This window comes from Lactuca saligna, chromosome 8, assembly GCF_052625555.1.
Source record: "Lactuca saligna cultivar CGN05327 chromosome 8, ASM5262555v1, whole genome shotgun sequence".
Taxonomy (NCBI): domain Eukaryota; kingdom Viridiplantae; phylum Streptophyta; class Magnoliopsida; order Asterales; family Asteraceae; genus Lactuca; species Lactuca saligna.
The window spans coordinates 145,442,405-145,453,500 of NC_136424.1; the positions used below are offsets into that span (position 1 = coordinate 145,442,405).

The 11,096-nt window shown below is 29.7% G+C and overlaps 1 long non-coding RNA gene across 1 annotated transcript; it reads right to left on the minus strand.

Annotated features, from left to right (window-relative positions):
* Positions 1–1,483: 1,483 nt before the first annotated feature.
* LOC145008350 (uncharacterized) lies at positions 1,484–4,209 on the minus strand. Its single transcript, XR_013663369.1, has 3 exons — positions 3,802–4,209; positions 3,669–3,730; positions 1,484–1,919 (listed from the first exon to the last, which is right to left on the minus strand). It is a non-coding gene; the product is annotated as an uncharacterized LOC145008350 (long non-coding RNA).
* Between the last annotated feature and the right edge of the window lie 6,887 nt (positions 4,210–11,096).

An 11,096-nucleotide genomic window follows, 5' to 3' on the forward strand; every position in this document is an offset into this window, starting at 1 on the left:
AACTTATCGAGATCACAAACATGACATGAAAAACATTTTGACAGAGTCGGTGGATATGGAGATGTGGAAAGGGCAAGAAGAAATCCACCGACTGATTGGTCCGCCGAAGCTTAGAATAAGATGATTGATCTGTTATTTATGACCGGTGATTATATACGCATGTTGACCAAAAATAAAGTTACTAGCTCCAAACATCCGCATACAAGTGCTCATGGATGTAGGTCTTATGTTCAACGACGTTATTTAAAGGTAATAAAATATCTTACTATTATTTAAATTTTTTATTAACACTTATATAAATATATTTATTGTTTTTGACTTAGTATAGGAAAAACTAGGCATGAAGCTGTAACATATTGAGGGTTGAAGACAAATGCACTACAACAAAAGCTCGGGTTGTTGTATAAGTCGAGCACAATAAGATTGACTAAGTGATAAATGAAATTACTATGTTTTTGAAATATGTTATTATTATTAATTATGGTTTTTTGTTTAAGGTAGATTTATTATTATTTTAATGTTTAAATTTAGTTGTTTGTTTAATTATCATATGTTTATTGTTTTCTTTATTTTAAGAGAAAATTCAAGACGAAAATGAGAAAATGCAAAGCAAGGCTAAGGAAAGCGGAGAAGTAGATGAGGAAGAATGTCTAGCACGTGCCTTAGGAAGAGACGAGGACATGATCACAGAGTGGGTAAGAGCCTAATCGCCAACTTCTTTTAATTCCAAATGAACGGGTTTCCACTTCCACATCCTCCCAATCTCAATCCAAATCTCAATCCTAATTTGATGCAAAAATGTAAAAATACTTGCAACAATATAATGTATCGTGGGCGGCATGTATTCCCAATTTCCAACCACTACATTTTTCTAGCTTTCTATTCAACTCCAACACATAAAGAGGTACCTCTTAACAAAATGTCTAGCATGAGATGATGTAAAAAGATGAAGGAGAAGAAAAGTTATTTTGTGTTATTTTAAACAATGTTAACTATTTATTGTATTTATTTTAATATGTAATATTAAACTTGAATTTGATGTTTTGAATTTGAATAATAGTAGTTAGTTATTGTATTTCAATTGATATATGTTGCAAAATGTTTGGATTTTAAAAAAAATGCAGGAATTATAAAGGTACAAAATCTATAAAAACAAAAAAAAGCCCAGTGGCTATCCCGAAAACAAGTTTTCATTATAGGTATTTGATCGATAGTTGTAAATATCATGTGACGACGACATGTTGTTGCTATAGGTGGTATCTATACCGTCAACATGTCGTCACTATAGGTTTCACCTGTCCTAACGATTTTTCGTCGCCACATGCAATTAATAATTTCTTTTTTAGAAAATCATTACAAACCGTACTTGTATCGACGACGATTTTGATATATCCGGAAAAGTGAAAGAATACCCTCATTAAATGCACTAAGACTACCAACAACCAAACCACCTTAAACTTTAGCATACAAAATACTCTTCCAGTTCACCCAATATATCCTCCAATTTAAAGAAATATCAAATCTAATATCGAACTTGACCGACCCTGAAAAAACATCTCCAATGAACTAGTCTTAAAAAAATTTAGTTACATAATGATTACGGATAGCTGATGATTAACATCTTGAGCATAAATTAATATATGAGTAAACACATAATTAGTAGGTAATCAACTAAATTAGACATAAAGTTAACACTCCTATTATGGCATATACAATTTGTTCCCGCATTTGCACCTCCATGCTTCTGGATAGTACTCCATAGTTACCGGCTTCCCTGGTGGCACCGTGACATGAATTGGTTTGCAAGGGGTGCACCGCCCACACTTCCATGCACAACGTGGCGGTGATGAGCCAAGGCCACTCAACATCCGCCTCCGCATGGTGGTTATGGTTGACCTTATCATCTCTTCTTCTTTACCCTGCATATTAAATATAATGGCACCCGTGAGGTTAAAAAGCTAGGGGAGACAAGAAGGGTTCACGGGGTCCTGGGCTTTATCACCCAACATGATTCCGACTTTAAAGGGGCTGGGGTCCTTCTTCAAGTGGGGTCCCTTGGGTCAGTAACTAGCATGCACTATCTGTATAATTTTTGAGACAAAATAATTCGTTCAATCTCTATGCACGCATAATACGTAAAATAATTGTAGTCTCTTGATTAGAATGGTTATATTAATTTTGAATAAACTGACCTTAGCTAGGGTCGTATGGACATAATAATTGCACTTGACCCCAGTGTAACACTGTATCATCTGGTTATATTTCAATAAATTTTCAACGCAGATCTATAGATATATTGGTAAGCACAACTTCCTACCATTTAGTTGTGTGTATTTAATTATATTTCACATGATTCTTTTAGGACAAAGTTTGCTAAAAAATAATCCGTTTAAAGAAACCTTATGCTAGTTATATCTATTCTCTTCTCCCTTATAAAAGCTCGATATAACAAAATCTTCTCATATGTGAAGGCGTTCCTTTTTCTGAATTTTGATATTTACACAAAAGGTGATACTACTCATATAGCATTGCTCATTTAAAAAATCAAACACACTCTCACGTGGGGGATGAGGATGTACAAGTGTAAATGAGGGGTGTATGAATACAATACCCTTTCACATTTACACAAATTGTAAAAGGGTAGCATGAAATTAAGAATTAAAGTGAATATATAATGGGTCACAGTACTGGCGCAGACTAAGTGTACCCCATGTGTACTTTTTATTTAAATGCAGAAACCCTACTTGGTCTTCAGTCTTCACCATTGTTTTGACAGTCACATCTTAGTCTATGCCATCTGGCCAGTCTTCTTGTTTTTATCTTAAATACCAAATGATATATATATATATATATATATATATATATATATATATATATATATATATATATATATATATATATATATATATATATATATATATATATATATCCGGTAAAAAACATTTTTGATAAAAAGATAAAAAGTTTTTTTTCAAACATATTTTTTTTGGAAAACATAACAAATAAATTGAAAATAACACGATTCATAAAAAAAATCTTGGTAAAATATCTCGATGTTTCATTTTTACAACGTTTTTGTTGATATTCATTAAAATTATCATAAAAATGAGTTTTTTATTGATTCATTAAAAATAAATCATAAAGGTGGTGTTTTTTAATGAATTTTTTTTTATGAATCATTTTAGTTTTGAATAATATGATGATTCATTTTGTTTGTGTACCAAAAAAATGTATATAAAAAAATTACTTATAATTTATTTTTTTAAGTTGTAAAGAAAGGTAGACTGCTGATTTGATGAATCATATTTTCTGCAAGTGCTAGGAAGCTAGTGGAAACTAGTTATCAAAAATAGATGTTATTTTTATTTTATTTTTGAAAAAATAAATTCATGTGGTAATGAAGGATAAAAAACTTATTTAATTTCTGTAGTTCTTGAGGCAATTATTAATGGAAACGTATTCACCTGATGAATAATATATTTTCTTACATGGCTGGAACTAGTTATCAAGATAAAGAGCACTAAAATTAACAAAATTTTCAGTTTTGAACAACAAAAACTGAATTTAATAACTAGCTAGAAGAAGCTATAACAATATAAAGAGCGTTAAGGCATGAAAGAACGTTCAACGCCATAATTATAACTAAAAGTACTGAAGCAAGAACTCACCCTGAAGGAGAGGTCATGGATATGATCATGGACTTTCAGAGCACTCAATCCAGATCTGAAAACTGGAAAATGAATCGATTAAGGAGAAAAATATAGTGATCCAGGGGCAACTTTGTTTCCTATTGTTACATACCTGAAGACGTTATTGTTAGAAGAACACAAACGGTAACGATGAGGAAGATACAAAAGGATGAAAACTTTTTGCTGACTTTGAGTCCCATCCAATGATTTCACAGCATGAATCCCTAGAATAAAGATCGGATTTTTTAGTGTTTTATGACTTGGATTTCAGTGATCCATGCAAATGAAATCAAAAGAACTAAAATCGAATGGTGGTGGTAGAAGGCTAAGAGGAGAAGGGGGCAGGTGAGGATGGTAGAGGTACCCTTAGTATTGCCATGTATGGGGTGAGATTCTGTTTGCAGGTTATGCTCACTGTCTTTCAACAATTCCCAATCTCAGAAAGTAATACACATGCATACTCTTTTCGGTCCCTCCCTCATCTTTCTTTTACATTTCATATACACCAACACATACACACTCTCACACACACATTATATATATATATATATATATATATATATATATATATATATATATATATATATATATATATATATATATATATATATATATATAGAGAGAGAGAGAGAGAGAGAGAGAGAGGTGTTCCGTTGATTATCAAAATAAAATAGATGTTTTAAGATTAACCCTCAGTCACATAATTCACATCTGATGCTATAACCCTCCGGCATACAAGCACGACGGCTCAATTTTTATCATAAATAATTATGCAACACCGCCCGTTCCTTTCACCTCCGCCACCTTCCCTACCACCACAACTATTACCAATACCTCTGCCGCCAGTGGACTCCACCGCTGCCACCTCTATCATTTATACCACCATCACTTCTGCCACCACTGGCTCTTCTTTTACAAATCGTTAAAATCATATATGATTACTCAATATATGAATAGGCATATATGTATAATCATTTATGATTAAACATATACATATAAATATGTATAACCATATATGATTAAGCATACTCCGCTGCTATCGATACGTTGGATCGTTAGATCAACAAATGAAAATATGTGGTTGATGTTGAATGTCAAGATCTTTATTTTAATCTTAAGTGAACCGTCCCATATATATATATATATATATATATATATATATATATATATATATATATATATATATATATATACACACACACACACACACACACACACACACACACTTAAAAGTTAGATAAATTTAGGTGTCAAAACTCACCATACTACGTCGTTTTTCTATCATATATGCATTGTAATCGTCTTAAGTACTTAAGATTAAACTCCTAACTTGATTTGAGTGACATTAGTCCATACAACCACGCATTCGGTTTCACTACACGTGCAACCGAATATCAAGTGAGATAAAGTACATATGGTCACATTAGCGAGTTAGTGACCGTATCCATTTAAAAAGAATGGTGAAAAGCATAGAATAAAAGACCAAATGGTTTTAAAAGTATGAAGAAAATGTATTTTGAGTGACATTAGGCTATCTAATTGTCAGATGAATATGATGTTTGTTTAGCCTTATGTATATTTGTTGACACAACTATTGTTTTATTTATTATTATTATTATTATTATTATTATTATTATGTTTGTATATTTTGAGTGACGTTATTCCATCCAATTGCTACATGGATATGATGTTTGTGTAGCATTTTGTATATTTGGTGATACAACCGTTTTTTTTTTGGGATTTCGTCACTTATAATTAAGCAACAAGTGGTCTAAGGTGTTAAAAAGAGTGACTATATGTTTTTTAAAGTCTAGTAAATATGTAGCTTTTTGTATATTTGGTGACACAACAATTGTGTGGCATTTTGTATATATAATCACTCTAAAAAATCCATTATTTGTGTGAAGTGTATATATATATATATATATATATATATATATATATATATATATATATATATATATATATATATATATATATATATATATATATAACAAATCAAATGGAAAAAAAAACCCAACAAAATTGGAATAATTTGCATAATTATGTAATTGAAAAATAAAATTGTAATTTTGTAAAAAATAAATAAAATCCTAAAGTAACATTTAAAAAAGATCTATATAACTTTTAATAATTCCGACTGTAAATTGTTTTAATTCTTCATATTACGCATAACTTGTTTTAGCATCGAAACAGAGTGGCTAAATTTTGCTTAGCGGGTAATTTGGGTGTAGTTGTTTTTTGACCATCATTTAGTATCGTAGATGGTGGTGTTACTTGTAAGAAATGAAAGAGAGACGTTTCAAACATTAAATAAATCATGAAGGATTATAATATAGATCTAGGTAGATAAAACATATACATATGTGTACATTTTCTTGATCAATGAAAACGATCCGATCCTTTGGCCATGCCACAAAACAACCTAATGTATCCTTAACGGTTTTGAAACCGTTATTTCCTATGTCCGGTATGCATGGTGCATCCACCAACGATTTTTTAATTGACACTTTATAGTAGGTTTTTAGGAGTAGTTTGTGATGAAGTATTTTCTTTTCATCTGTGATGGATACTTTACCAATATCAATAATTTGTGCTCCACTGTTGTGTCACCCTTTACACCTCATTTCCTATCAAATAACCCATATTGGTATATATTCATCAGAAAGGAATCAAACTAAATAATATATGAAAATTTTAATGGATATACATACTTTTGGCGTTACTATTGGAGACACAATCTGTTGTGATTGGGACTCCGAACTTGAATACGTGTTTTGTTGTTGTTCCAACGTATTTATACCTCTAAATGACTTTTGAATTTCTATGTACATATAAAACATGTGAAACAAGTTATGTATATATTAAACTTATTATGACAGGTAGAAATAATTAATTAAAAACATGACATTAAAAAGTTCTAATACTTACCAATGATGTTACATGTCTATTTGGATCTAAGTTCACCCATTAGGCAGCTAATTGACTCACTAAAAGAGAAACCATTCTACGTGTTTGTACAATCTTGGTGTTCAAGTCTTTGATATCTTTGTCTTTTGCTTTCACGCTCCCATCTGTCTTTCTCTTCATGTTTACGTCTCTCCTTTTCATGCTTCTATCTATCAATTTAAAGTTGACATTCAAGTAATGTAACTACTGTGACTGATGATTTGGTTCGAAGAAGATCAAAATACATGTTGTATGTCATTCGACTTCACACTCATCGTGCATAACCTCCATTTTCTGGTCGTCAGTTGTTTTTTTGCACAAAGTAAGGAAATATTAAATTAATTACATATAAATTAAACATCGTTGAAATTAAAACAAAATTTCCAGTCAAACTTACTATTTTATCTCTAAGATCATCATTTTAAAAATTTTCATCTTTTTTTAGCCTCACCTTCAACAACATCATACAACGCGGGGATTCTTCATCTGGTTCAATTTCTTTGGTTTCAATCTTATAATCATTAACAAGACAATTAATAAAGTTAAACCAACATAAATAAAAGTATGCTGCTATTAACAAAAAAATAACCATTTTGGTTACCATCTTCTCATTCACATGTATGTATGCACCTTTTCCTATCCTTTGTTTGTAAACAAACTTCTCACGTGCTTATTTTGTTGCTTCTGACTACGCCTAACTGCAATGGAAATTAAAAACTACCTTGTTTAAATGCTAACACAATATTATGATATGTATATATATATATATATATATATATATATATATATATATATATATATATATATATATATATATATATATATAGGGTTAAGTTCAAATGAGAACACTATTTTATGTTACTATTCTACTATGAATTTAATATTTATAGAATTGTAGTAATTATAATATGAATATATTTAATTTTATATTGCTATTCTACTATAAAATTATATATATATATATATATATATATATATATATATATATATATATATATATATATATATATATAGTAATTTAGTAAATTGTAATGTGAATGTTAAATATTTGATTGTTCATATATCCGGTGATGAATAATGTCATAAAGTTGTACATACAAAATTTTAATGTGACTATTAATGTGAGATTGTTCGTATATTTGTTGATGGATAATGTTATATCGTTGTATATACAAAATTCATAGTAGAATAGTAACATAAAGTAGTGTTCTCACGTTCTCACATTAAATAGTTTTCTCATTTGAAGTTAACCCTATATATATATATATATATATATATATATATATATATATATATATATATATATATATATATATATATATATATATGGATTGAAAATAATCAAACCAATAGAAATGACTTCAACCTTGTATACCTCAAAGTTTGTATGCCTTACAAAAGTAGCCCAATGTATGTCCTCAATTATTGTTGTATACTTTGCTAGGAGTTCATTCGTTGGCTTAGGTGTTTTAGGTGCTTCTTTGTTGGAAAATATGTATCTTTCTCGAAGTTTCCTTCTTTAATTCTTTAGAAATTGACCAAGACGATGCATTATTAAATTTATAAATGTGTTGTCAAGATCAAAATATCGCTACAAAATGTAACACAATGTTGTGAATAGTTGAATAATGTAAAATGCATATATATATATATATATATATATATATATATATATATATATATATATATATATATATATATATATATATATATAACTAAGGACAACGTTGAATAATGTGTTCAATTCCAAGATTTCACTCTATAGGTAGTCTCTTGCTGGTAACTACACTTTTATCCAGGATAGAACTTTTAAATCTATACGCTCACGAACTAGCTCTCCCAAAAAACTTGCAAAAGTTCCTCAGTTTGTCCCTGATATCTCACACATGTTATCGATTGTGAGAGGGATATTTATACTTTATCATGCTCATTGCTAAACTTATATAGTCTGGTTATGCCTCCCTTAACTGTATTTTTTGCCACTATGTCATCATTTGCAACGTCATCTTGTACTTCCTCCTCCGAGTTACAGTCCAGATCCTTGTATGTTGTAATATAGATCCTTGTATGTTGTAATATATGCATTATCGGCCAAAGGTTCCCTGATTATTGATTATTAAGAAGATAAATTAGTAAAATAAAATAAGACTCTTTGGTTAGGGTTTTAGGAAAGGATTAAATATTTGGTAATGGTATAAAAATCTTTTGATGAAATCCTGTTTCAGAAGAAATAATAAGTAGGTTCATGATAGGCATAGTGTGCTGAATTCAATTTTTTTTTTTCCGAAGAAACTTGAAACTTTGGTTGACGACTGCTAATTTGGAGAGTGTTCTTGAACTTTTTGGCGTAGAAAGTGAAGAAAGTTGAATTTTTGATCGCTAGCTGAAGATACAACAGGTTGATGACCGTAAAATTAGGAAACTGAATCGTTAATTAGTGTTGACTTCAAAATTTTCGTCCAAAATTTGGCTCCAAGGTATAATTAACAATTACCGTTATTAAAAATATTAACATTGTAATATAAAAAATATAATTAATAGATGTACATAAATTAGTAAAATAAAATAAGACTCTTTGGTTAGGGTTTTAGGAAAGGATTGAATATTTGGTAATGGTATAAAAATCTTTTGACGAAATCTTGTTTCAGAAGAAATAATAAGTAGGTTCATGATCGGCATGGTGTGCTGAATTCAATTTTTTTTCCCGAAGAAACTTGAAACTTTGGTTGACTGCTAATTTGGAGAGTGTTCTTGAACATTTTGGCGTAGAAAGTGAAGAAAGTTGAATTTTTGATCGCTAGCTGAAGATACAACAGGTTGATGACCGTAAAATTAGGAAACTGAATCGTTAATTAGTGTTGACTTCAAAATTTTCGTCCAAAATTTGGCTCCAAAGCATAATTAACAATTACTGTTATTAAAAATATTAACATTGTAATATAAAAAATATAATTAATAGATGTACATTTAAAAAAATATAATAAATTTTATGAAATATTTACATTTTGTATAGCTATAATTAATATAAAAACATATAAAAAAATGTGAGTGCAAGCATATTTGTGTTTCTTATTGAATACAAATGAAAGTAGTCAATAACAATTTATTAAAGATGATAACACCGATTGATGACGTATGGGTCATGGGTTATGTTAAGACCCATTGATGCACGTAATATTATACCTACTAGTTTTACGGACTATTTAACTAATTATTACAACTAATGCAATGAACCTACTCATAAATAATAGAGCACAAATAGTCGGGTATCGAACTCAGAGAACAGATTAAGTCTACTAACCTAACTACTAACAGATTAATCTAAAAAAACAAGAAATAATTAAAAAGGGTTTTATCTGATTTTTCAAGTTTAGATAAACTTAAACACTTAACTAAATGGTTTTAAACAATGTACTAAAAACATTTTCGTTTAGTTTCGAATCCACATTTTTCTTATGGTTAGTTACTAAATATGGATTCTTAAAGTTGGTTACCAATTTTTATGTAATCAGTAATTTGAGTCCAATTTACTAATATTTTCACTAATTTATGTACTACTATGTATGGTCATACACAAGCAAACACATAATTAGTTATTAATTATAGATGGGTTATGTGAGATTTATCTAAGCAAACACAATTATGGTTACAATTATGTTTGCCAGCACAACTAAATTTGTTAGTTTTATTACTTGATGTAGATGTGGTCACTTTTAGCTGTAGCAATTTAACAGTCACTAAATCACTAGGTAAATAAGTTCATGTAATTTAGGGGTCACTAAGCTACACTTAACTTGAATTTAAGCAACAAAGTCACAAAGTTTAACATGCTAGGTAATGATAATCAAAGACAAGCACAAAACCAACTTATAAAATCCATAAATTAATAAACTAAGCCATAGAGTCAAGGTTTCATCTAGCTAATCGAAGCCAAAAAAGCTTAGCTACACATGACTAAAATTAAAAGCACAAATTTAGTAATAATAGACATGATTTGAATAAGAAAACTGAATGGGATGAGTTGTTCTTCAATTTCTCATTCTTTCAACAATTTCTCCTTTCTAGGTATAATTTTTGCACTTACTGACTTCTAAAATCGAATATCTCAGATATTCACTTCTCCCAAAAGCTCCCTCAATCGATAATGAAAAGGAGTTTATATATTTTTGCAAAAGACATGGCTCACGACGTAAGATAGGGGTCTCACGTCGTGATCTTGGAAAATATTCGTATTGTGCAAGGATTCCGCCTTCTGCATGTTAATGTTCTAGAATTTTCACACATCACATTGTGACCTTGAGTTGCCACATTGTGATCTCGGTTTTTAGCTAAAAGCTTATTCTTTTAATCTCCAAGCCTCCAAAGTTCCAGTCCTTGTCATTTCTGGTTCATATTCTTCAAGGGTGTCTTTATTGGCTGCAAAATACAATTTAATTCAATAAGTATCACATATCATTG